Here is an 11,393-nt window from a genome sequence, read left to right as displayed (position 1 = left end):
TTCACTCACTCATAATTCATTCATTTGCTAAACACCTACTGAATGCCAGGCAGACAGAAAAGTCCTATGATAGATAGATGCTATAGGAACACAGAATAGGGATATTTCAGGAGTTTGGACTAAGGAGTCAAGAACATTTCCCAAGAGAATTAACATTAAAAGTACATTTCTTTTCCCTGGAATGTGCACATCTGCATGGCAAGCCCCTATTCATCTTTTGGACTTCACTCAAATGTTTCTTCCAGGGCTCTCTCCATGGCAGAGCTTGCAGCGATTGTATTTCATGTCTTTGGGTGGTGACCTTCCCCATCAGACTATGAGATCCTCTTAGACTCTTGGTGTGTATCATGTCAGTACAGTGGGTTCCTGGCACAGAGGAGGTATCCAATAAAAAGCTGATGAATGACAAAATAATGGTCCTTTTTGTGAAGATACTCCATTTTAACTCATTGTACGTATCTTGGCACTTACCTGAAACCATGGAACTTGGGCTTCTATTCATTTATAGAACAGATATATTTTAACATATAAATGAGAGAGATTAGGGAGCACCTAGCACTACTGTATCATTTTATATTACAGACAGATATATAAATTACGTAAAAATAGCAATGTAAACATATACACACACACTCAAATACTTTTGTCAATTTAGTGACTAATAACTTGAGGAAATAAGAATTCCCATTATAAGGCACGTTCTCCTGAAAGCTTTGGGCACTATGGAGAATGCTACATAACAGAATGCTGGTATATTTTCTGAAAGACAAGATGATCCTAATGATTTCCTCATCAATGAAAAATGCCTTTTTCATTATTAGAAATGAGCCCCAAATGTTAGGCTGCTAATGTGCTTTGTATACTGTGCAAATAAATGCCATAAATAACACTTTGGACCAACATCGAAGCACACTTCTGTCTCACTACTCTCTTCTTTTTGGGGTTGACATTTGAAGAGATTCTTTGAAAATTATGAGATACAAACTTACCCCAACATCCCCTTCTCTCCTAATACATGAAGGACAGCTGTGACTGGTTTTCAGGGAACCAAAGCTCTTACAGGAGTTGCTTAGGGAGATGCCTCGCATTCTGCAATCCTCTTTCTGTTTGAATCTCTAAACCTGAGCTACCTCTCCCTCCACCCCCTCCTCCCCTCCCCCACTTTCTCCCTCCAGATAGATTTCTAATATGTCCGGTGAATAGCTGGAACTATAGCCGAGTCAGTAAACTTTTTTGGTAGAGGTCAAGATAGTAAATATTTTCAGCTTTGGACCACATGGTCCGTGCTGCAACTATTTAACTCTGTCATTATGGTGTGAAAGCAGCCACACAGAACATGTAAACAAGGGGGTATGGCTGTTTCCCAATAAAAATGGGCATGCTTACTTTCCAATAAAATTTTATTTACGAAAACAGGTGGTGGGCCAGATCTGGCCAGTAGATCACAGTTACAGACTCCTGGACTAGAAATATTCTAGGATCCCTGTTAGCTTTTCTCTGCCTTAGCATTCAATTTTCATGAGTCTGTGAGAGTTCACAATTGGGAGACAGCTGGAAAGAAAGAGAAGCAAACTTTGATCATTGGTTGTATGAAATTACTATATTTGACTTATCTTTTCACTTGGAGTCTTTTAACTTTGTAACATAATGCCCCTATTATATTTAGCAATTAGAGTGCCATCACAAAGTAAAATGTAAAACCATTATTCCTTGAAAAGAGAAAAGGCTTGTGGTATGAAATGATGCATGCAAGGAGTGTGGGTGATAATTTACTCACATAATCATTTCTATTTCAGTTCTATGGCAAGTATTTCTGGAGATGGCTCAGATGGCAAGGAGATCTTTAAGAGGTACATGCCATAATTAACCTTTTTATGTGTTCTGATAGAAATATCAATAGTCTTTCCTCCTTTAGCACTTTTAACTTTACTTACGGTCTACAGAAATGATTTGGAGAATAATCATTATAAGAGAAAGAAAAGCCTTTATAGCTTGGTTTCAAACAAAACATGCACATTCTTCCCATTATGTTCACTTTATGGCTAAGTTCTAGACACTGAACATCTGCATTTCCTTTTCCCTCCCTGTAAAGGGAACTAGACAACCAGCCAATGCCTCTGTAGACTGTAGGTCCATGATGTACAAAGTGTACTCTCTGGACTAGCAGCATCAATATCTGCATCAGCATCTCCTGGAAACTTGTTAAAAATCCAAATTCTCCAGTGCCCTTCCAGACCTACTAAATAAGAAACTCTGGGAGTAGACCAAGCTGTCTGTTTTAACAAGCCCTCCAGGTGATTCTAATGCCTGCTAGAGTTTAAGAACCACTGGTATAGATTAAATTATTACTTTATAGAAGCACAAGTTAAAGGGAAGACCTGGCCTCATATAAACAGCAGCATGACCTTAAGAGCTTGCACATTCGGAAGGCACAGAAGAATACAGACAATAAGCCTATAACTACATTATGAGAAGAAAAAGGGGCTGAGAAAGAAAAAAAATGGGAAGAAGGAGACATAGAACTTGAATGAGTAGGAGGAACTGGAAAACCCCAGAGCTCCATTTGCAACTGTGGCTACAATCCTCCATGATTTGATGCGTGAGGACTGGGTAAGTGAAGGGAAACAGAAATGAAGAGAACAGTCTCTCCATCTGCAAAGAATTCATAGTATTAGAGTGGAAAAAGGAAAAAAAATGGCTCCCTTAAGAATTTACAATAGGACCTAATATTTTAAGTCAAAGGATGCTGGGCATGGTGGCTCATGCCTATAAACTCAGCACTTTGGGAGGCAAAGACAGGAGAATCACTTGAGCCCAGAGGAGTTCTGGTGCAGCCTAGGCAACATGGCAAAACAACGTCTCTACAAAAAATACAAAAATTAGCTGGGCAGGGTGGTGTGTGCCTGTGGTCCCAGCTGCTTGGGCGGCTGAAGTGGGAGGATGGCTTGAGCCCAGGAAGTTGAGGTCACAGTGAGCCATCATGTCACTGATGCACTCCAGCCTGGACGATAGAGTGAGACCCTGCCTCAAAAAAAAGGATCAAAAGAGAGAGGTTGGACATCAGGAGAAATAGCGACAAGAAGAAGACAACAAAAAAAAGAGAGGATATGAGGATAAACAGAGTGAGTATTAAAAAATTGTATTTGTACTAGAACATAGAGCATTTAGGAATTTGTTCTTTTAATTCCTCCAATTACTAAAAGGTAAGTTCTGCTTTGATTTGGAGATAAAAATCCCTGACTTTCTTTATTCTCTTATTGCTTTACTGGACAGAACCACAGAAGAATTGCAACCAAAAGCCTTTCATTTCCTTATGATGCTTATGGCTAGCACACAGCCATAGTAACACACTGACATAAACCATTAAGCTATGTATGGGTCCGTGCTATTTAAAGAATGTTTGCTTCCCTACCCAACCCCATTCTTATGTTGAAATCCTACCCCACAATGTGATGGTATTAGGAGACATGGCCTCTGAGAGGTGATTAGGTCATGAGGGTAAGAGCCCTCATGAATGGGATTAGTGTCCTTATAAATAAGAGACCCCAGAGAATTCATTTGCGACTTCCACCATGTAAGGGTGAGAATACAGCCATCTATAAACCCGGGAACAGGCCCTCGACAGACACCAATCTGCTGGTGCCTTGATCTTGGCTTTCCCAGCCTCCAGAACTGTAAGAAACAAATTTCTGTTATTTATAAGCCACCCAGTTTAAGGTATTCTGTTATAGCAGCCTTAATGAACTAGATAAAAAAAAAAAAAAAAAAACAGGAACAGTATATTCTTATGGTAACACGACCTGGTCATTTTTCAAGTCCTGCTGCAGAGTATCAATCTAGGAGCCTCATCATAAAATCATTTTTGGGTTCCTAAGGAGAATGTTATAGGTGAGACCATACTATTAAAAAAAAATAACATGAAATCAAAGATCATAGTCTTTTCTGGAAGATTTTTAGAAGTCATCTTGTCAAAACAGCCTCAGATGTTTTTAAAAATGACTTTACTGTTTTAGTAAAATATGTATGCTTATTTATTTATTTATTTATTTTGAGACGGAGTTTCACTCTTGTTGCCCAGGCTGGAGTGCAGTGGCATGATCTCGGCTCACCACAACCTCCACCTCCCGAGTTCAAGGGATTCTCCTGCCTCAGCCTTCCGAGTAGCTGAGATAACAGGCATGTGTCACCATTCCTGGCTAATTTTTGTACTTTTAGTAGAGATGGGGTTTCTCCACGTTGGTCAGGCTGGTCTCAAACACCTGACCTCCCAAAGTGTTGGGATTACAGGTGTGAGACACCGTGCCCAGCCTATTTTTTTTTTAAACTCTAACAATACAGAAAAGCACGAAGAAATAAGTAGCTAACTTCCCAAAGTAAAGATAGCTAACATTTGTTGAATAGAATCCATAAATAAAAATAGATAGACAATTAGGAATAGTTTCAGAGAGATAGATCATATGGTACATGCTATTTTTTAAAACAAAATGTTTATTTTTGAATAATTTTAGGTTTATGAAAAGGTTGCAAAGTTAATACAGCGTTTCTATACCTCTCAACCAACTTCCTCTATTGCTAACATCTTAAATTACTATGGTACATTTGTTACAACTAAAAAGCCAGCACTGGTACATTACTATTAACTAAATTCCAGACTCTTTTTAAATTTCACTTTAAAAAGTGAAATTTTCTGTCCCAAGATCGACATTGCATTTAGTTTTCAGGTATTGTATTAGGGTTCTCCAAAGAGACCGAACCAATAGGATAAATGGGTATATACAAAGAGAGAGATAGTAGTTAATTCTAAAGCTGCGAGTCATGGAACCATTAGACACACTGTTTCAGAAGAAATTGGAAATTCAGTTACAGCCAGAGCAGCACAAGTAGCTAAGAACGCTCAGAACACCACAGCACCAGTGCAACCCACGAAAACAACTAACATCGACAAACAACTGAAACCTATTGTTTCTATGAAACAGTACAGATGGAAATGTTGGTTTTAGAGGGTCCTTTTCCTACACCTGAGGATGTCTCCATGAAGAAGGGAACCTCTGCCAAGCTTTCTCTGTTGCCTTGCTCTGCAAAATTGAGGATATTGATAACGAAGACTGGAAGAATCCTCAGCTCTGCAGTGACTATGTTAAGGATATTATGAGTACCTCAGGAAGCTGGAGGTTTTACAGTTCATAAACCCACATTTCTTAGATGGATGAGGTATAAATGGATGTATGTGTGCACCATCCTAGTAGACTGGCTGGTGCAAATCCACTCCAAGTTTTTAGGCTTCTTCAGGAGACTCTGAAAATATGTGTTATTTTCACTGGTTCAGCCAGTTTCCTGGAGGAAGCTTCAACTAATTGGGATTACTGCTCTGCTCTTGGCTTCCAAGTATGAGGAGATGTTTTCTCCAAATATTGAAGGCTTTGTTTACATCACAGACAATGCTTACAATAGTTCCCAAATCCAAGGAATGGAAACTCATTTTGAAAAAACTGAAATTTGAGTTGGGTCGAACCTTGCCACTACACTTCTTAAGGCGAGCATTGAAAGTGGAAAGGCTGATGTTGAACGGCACACTTTAGCCACATATTTGATGGAATTGACTCTCATTGACTATGATATGATGCATTATCATCCTTCTAAGGCAGCAGCAGCTGCTTCCTGCTTGTCTCAGAAGGTTCTGGCCAAAAGAAAATGGAAGTTAAAACAGCAGTGTTATACAAGATACACAGAGAATGAAGTATCGGAAGTTGTACAGCACATGGTCAAAAATGTGCTGAAAGTAAATGAAAACTTAACTAAATTCATCACCATCAAGAATAAGTATGCAAGCAGCAAATTCCTGAAGATCAGCATGATCCCTCAACTGAATGCAAAGGCCATCAAAGACCTTACCTCCTCTCTGATGGGAGGGTCCTAGGCTGCAGGGGCCCCTGGGGATGTGTGCTTCATCTGTGCCCCCTTTTTTCTTTACTGGTTTAGAACTCTTTATTTTACACATGGTTCTCTGGTCTTTTCATGAAACCTCTTCTGGGACCAATTTTCTAAATGTATGTTGAGGAAAAATAAAGCTACTCGTTTTTCTTAAGGTAAAAAAAAAAAATAGAATATACCTATTAGAGAGATCCTAAAAGAGATTTATTATAAGGTATTGGCTCATGCAATTATGGAGAATGAGAAATCCCAAGATCTGCAGCTGGCAAGCTGGAGATCCAGGGAAGTTGACATATATTTCCAATCTGAAACTTAGCAGGCTGGAGACTAAAAAACCGTCAATGTTTCAGTTTCAAGTCCGAAAGCCAAAAAGAAACTGGTGTCCCAGCTCAAAGCAGTCAGGTAGGTGGAGTTCCCCCTTAATGAGTCTTTTTGTTTTATTCATGTTGTCTTCAAAGGATAGGATGAGGCCCACCCATATTAAAGAAGGCAGTCTGCTTTACTCAGTCTACCTATTCAAATACTAACCTCATCAAGAAACATTGTCACAGACACAGAAGATTAATGTTTAACCAAATGTCTGGGCACCCCATGGTCTAGCCAAATTGACACATAAAATTAACCATCACAGATATGCATGCTATTTTGAATCCATCATGTTAATGTAATATCTGACTTGCCAGATCATGCCATGTCACCCTTCACTTTAAATGCTCACAGCAAGCAGATAGCTCTCTAGATGCCCTACACTTCTGTCTCCACCAGTTCTGCTGGAAGCTTTCCATGAGTCAATTTGTTTGAACCCAAACTTTTTTTCTTTTTCTTTTCTTTCTTTCTTTTTTTTTTTTTTTTGAGACAGAGTCTTGCTCTGTCGCCCAGGCTGGAGTGCAGTGGCACAATCTCGGCTCACTGCAACCTCTGCCTCCCGGGTTCAAGCAATTCCCTGACTCAGCCTCCTGAATAGCTGAGATTACAGGCACATGCCACCATGCCTGGTTAATTTTTGTATTTTTAGTAGAGAAGAGGGCTCACCATCTTGGCCAGGCTAGTCTTGAACTCCTGACCTCATGATCCACCTGCCTCAGCCTCCCAAAGTGCTGGGATTACAGGTGTGAGTCACTGCACCTGGCCCCAAACTTTTTTTTAGTCATTTAAATAAATGTTAAGAAAACTAATAAAATATAAATGTGAAAAGAACAAATTTTTGTTTCCATAAAAACTAGGTTGAGTATGTTAGAAAATCTGGATAAATATAGGGTGATTAAAAATTTGCTTTCAGGCTGGGTGCAGTGGCTCATGCTTGTAATCCCAGCATTTTGGGAGGCCAAGGCAAGAGGATTGCTTGAGACCAGAAGTTCGAGACCAGCCTTCTCAATTTTTTTAGTTTGCTTTCAAAATAGATGTGAGCATGACACATAGGGGGCCAGGGGAATCAAAGAGGATTCTATACTCAGATTCCTTTCCAGGTGTCTTTCTTGTTTCATTTTTTAAAAACTGAAACTGAAAATCACAGAGTGGCAATTCATACAAAAAAGATGGTGAGAAGGAATTCCAATCAGGTGACCACTCTCAAGGAAAAGATCGTGGTCCCAATTTAAGAGATTGCCAAATGACAAATAACTACCTATAATTTATGTTAAATATTCCATTGGGGAATGTATTAGTCTTTTTTCACACTGCTAATAAAGACATAGCCAAGACTGGGTAATTTACAAAGGAAAGAGGTTTAATTGACTCACAGTTCCACATGGCTGGGGAGGCCTCACAATCATGGCAGAAGGCAAAGGAGGAGCTAAGTCACATCTTACATGAGGGCAGGCAAGAGAGGATGTGCAGGGGAACTCTCATTTATAAAACCATCAGATCTTGTGAGACTTATTCACCACCATGAGAACAGTATGCGGGAAGAGCTGCCATGATTCGATTATCTCCATCTGGCCCCACCCTTGACACATGGGGGTTATTACAATTCAAGGTGAGATTTGGGTGGGGACACAGCCAAACCGTATCAGGGAAGATGAAAAAGTTCTGGAGATGGAAAGTGGTGATGATTGCACAACAATGTGAATGTAAGTAATCCCATGGAGCCATATACTTTAAACTGGTTAAAATAATAAATTGTGTGTTATACATATATTATCATAATAAAAATATGCAAAGTAACTATGTATATTTTTTCAGATTCCTTGTTTCAACAAATACTTTTTTTTATTAAGGCAAATTGTTGCATTCAGTAAACAGGTTTATTCTGTATTAAGTTTTTTATTTTAGTTTAATAGAAGAAAAGGACACCATCATGAAGCTGAATGAATTTCAGGTAAATGATTCCCTTTTGAGATTTTATGAGATTCTAATTCTCTAACATTGCTCTAAATTTAATAGGAAAGATATGAAAAACTCTAAGAGGTTAGAGCAGTGGTTCTCAATCTGAGGCAGTGCCAATTCCTTAGGGTGCATCTAGAAATGCATGGACATGTTTTGGTTGTCACAATTATGAGGATCCTGGCATTCTCCAGAGATTTCAAACATCTTCTTACGTACATTGCAGCCCTAACACCAAAATACACCCAACCCAAATGTCAATAGCTCCCTCAGTGACAAACATCGGGGAAGAGTCGAAGTGTGTTTTATTTTTACTTTTTTCTAACAAAATCCAATCTGAAATGCAAAAGTTTGTCAGAATAAAAATACATGTACATTACAATTATTTCACATCACTTGTAGATTTTACCACCATTCATTTTTAAATGATTTTAAAGTTTATACTATAAATATTTGCACATTTGCAAACAAATCTTAAATTACCAGATATTGAATATGAAAATTTAGGATTGACAACTGATAGTTATATCCTACTGCACTTACTATTTCTATGAAATTTTAGAGGGAAAAAAGATTAATTCATTTTAAATGAAAAGTATAGAATAGTTCACAAAGTTGTGTATCATCCTGTGTGTACAGGAGCTATGCTATTCTTCTCTGTATCATTCTAATCTTAGTATATATGTTGCTAAACCAATCAACATATTTTTAAAATATTTCAATTTTTTACAATATCTGACGATTTCCTTAGGAAATTTGATAAAATAGACATCATTTCACTTTCTTCCTCCTCTCTCCCTCCTCCAACTGTATTTTGTTAGTTAACTTACCCTTCGTAATGTCTGGGTTTTTAACATTTACATCTTGTTCTGAAACTGTAATTCAAACCACTGTTTACTCATTTCTATTTTAAATGACTTGGTGCTCATCATCTACCTTTTCTGTGCCTGGCTTCTCCATTTCTTCACTCTGATACTTAGTTGCCTAGAGTTTATTATACAAGAGTTTTTTGGTAGTATACCCATACTATTATTATTATTATTAAGGCATTTTCTTTTATCTCAAATGTAATATTTGATACCTATAAATGATTAAAAACAAAATATGTAAATTATAATCAAAATAAGATTTAAGCTTTTAACCACTCAACTGAAGAACTATAAGAATCCCCAATAGCACTGCATCTACCTGTGAATTCCTCCTGTATCCCATGTGCCTCTTCTCCCCCAGAGGCAGCAACTTACCTGTATGTTTATCCTTTCTTTCAATATTCATAATGGTTTTGTCATGTAAATATGCATCCCTAAACAATATACAATATTATTTCATTTTGCTTATTTTTAAGTTATACAGAAATGGTATAATACTATATATCATCTTTTAGAACTTTTTTCATTCAACTTACTATTTTTAAAGACTCATGTTGCATTGTATTACTAGAGTACTCATTTTTAAAAGCATTATTGATACATAATTCACATCATCAAGTTCACCTGTTTCAAGTATATATTTAAATGGCCTTCAGTATATTTACAGAGTTACCCATCATCATCTTCTAACTTTAGAGTATTTTCATCACTCCCAAAAGAAATCTTGTGCCAACTGGCAGTCATCCCCAGTCTTCCTCTCCTCTGCTTTCCTATCCTCTGGCCTGACTTTCTGTCTCTACTGATTTGCCTCTTTTAGGCATTTCATATAAATGGAATCATTAAATATGTGGTTTTCTTTCATTTAACATAACATTTTTGAGGTTCTTCCATGTTGTAGCATGTATCAGTACAATCATGCATCACTTAACAATAAGGATATGTTCTGAAAAATCAATTGTTAGGCAATTTTGTTGTTGTGCAAACATCACAGAGTATACTTAGAAAAACCTAGATGGTATAGCCTACTACACATGTAAGCTATATCATATAGCCTATTTGCCCTTAGGCTACAAACCTATATATCATATTACTGTGCTAACCTACCCTGTGTTAGCCAGACAGACTCCATTTTGCTGAGAGCCAGAGAGACTCCATCATAACCTCCGCCTCACCCCTCCTGCCTTTTCTCCCTTAGGTGCATACCTGGGTCTTGCTACTGTGCTGGGTCATGCTGTATTTAAAACAATAGAAACATATAACCTTTGTAACCATATCCTGCTTGGCAAGCCCACTTGCTATTGTGAATGCCCCCCCTTGATTGATTATATGACAAGTACCGAATACCCCCCTTGGTAACTGACAATCATGGGAACCAATTGTGTATACCCTCTTTGGAAATCAACAGTCATGAACCTCCTGCCTCCTAGTTACCAGCCTCCTTATCTAACTTGCTTGTTCGCTTCTGTAAATTCTGCTTCAGCTAGGGTCCCCCTCCCCTACTTTAATCAAGGTATAAAAAGGAATCCAGCCCCTTCCTTGAGGCCAAGAGAATTTTGAGCATTAGCTGTCTCTTGGTTGCTGGCTAATTAATAAAGGACTCGTGATTCAAACTGAGAGCGTGGCGCTGTTCCATCTAGCTCACTTGGGTATAACATTACTGTATTGAATGCTGTAGGCAGCTGTAACACAATGATAAGTATTTGTGTATCAAAACACAGAAAAGGTACAATAAAAGTATGGTACTATAATCCTACAGGACCACTGTTGTACATGTGGTCCATTGTGACAGAGATGTCCTTATGTAGCACATGATTATGCTTCATTAGTTTTAACAGCTGAATATGATTCTATTGTATGGCTACACCACATTTTATTTACCCACTCATCAAAAGCATTCATTTTCACTACTGTATAGTATTCCACCAAGTAAATATTCTACTATTTATTTATTTAGTCTCCTATCAAAGGATGGATATTTCAGTCATTTCCAGTTTTTTTTTCTTTTGTGAATTGTGATGCTCTGAACAAGTTCCTAGGTAACCATGGGTAATAGTTTCTGTAGGATATATATCTAGGAGTAAGTACACTCATACTCAAATTTATTGGATAATACCAAATTGTTTTCCAAAGCAATTACACAAGTTTACATTCCCAACAAATGTATATAAGAGATCTTGTTAGCTCCCATCCCTTCCAGCACTTGACATTGCCCAATTTCTTAATTTCTGCCAATTCTGGGTATAAAAAATGGTGTTTCACTTCAGTTTTAAT

At 37.8% G+C, this 11,393-nt stretch overlaps 2 pseudogenes; one reads left to right on the top strand and one right to left on the bottom strand.

The window, feature by feature from the left end:
* Positions 1-2,595: 2,595 nt before the first annotated feature.
* On the top strand, positions 2,596-5,917 carry LOC108301812 (annotated as a pseudogene).
* Positions 5,918-8,844: 2,927 nt separating this feature from the next.
* Positions 8,845-8,957, bottom strand: LOC119470685 (annotated as a pseudogene).
* Between the last annotated feature and the right edge of the window lie 2,436 nt (positions 8,958-11,393).

Source organism: Cebus imitator, unplaced genomic scaffold (assembly GCF_001604975.1).
Source record: "Cebus imitator isolate Cc_AM_T3 unplaced genomic scaffold, Cebus_imitator-1.0 Scaffold37, whole genome shotgun sequence".
In the NCBI taxonomy this organism is placed as follows: domain Eukaryota; kingdom Metazoa; phylum Chordata; class Mammalia; order Primates; family Cebidae; genus Cebus; species Cebus imitator.
This window is presented reverse-complemented; position numbering and strand designations above follow the sequence as displayed.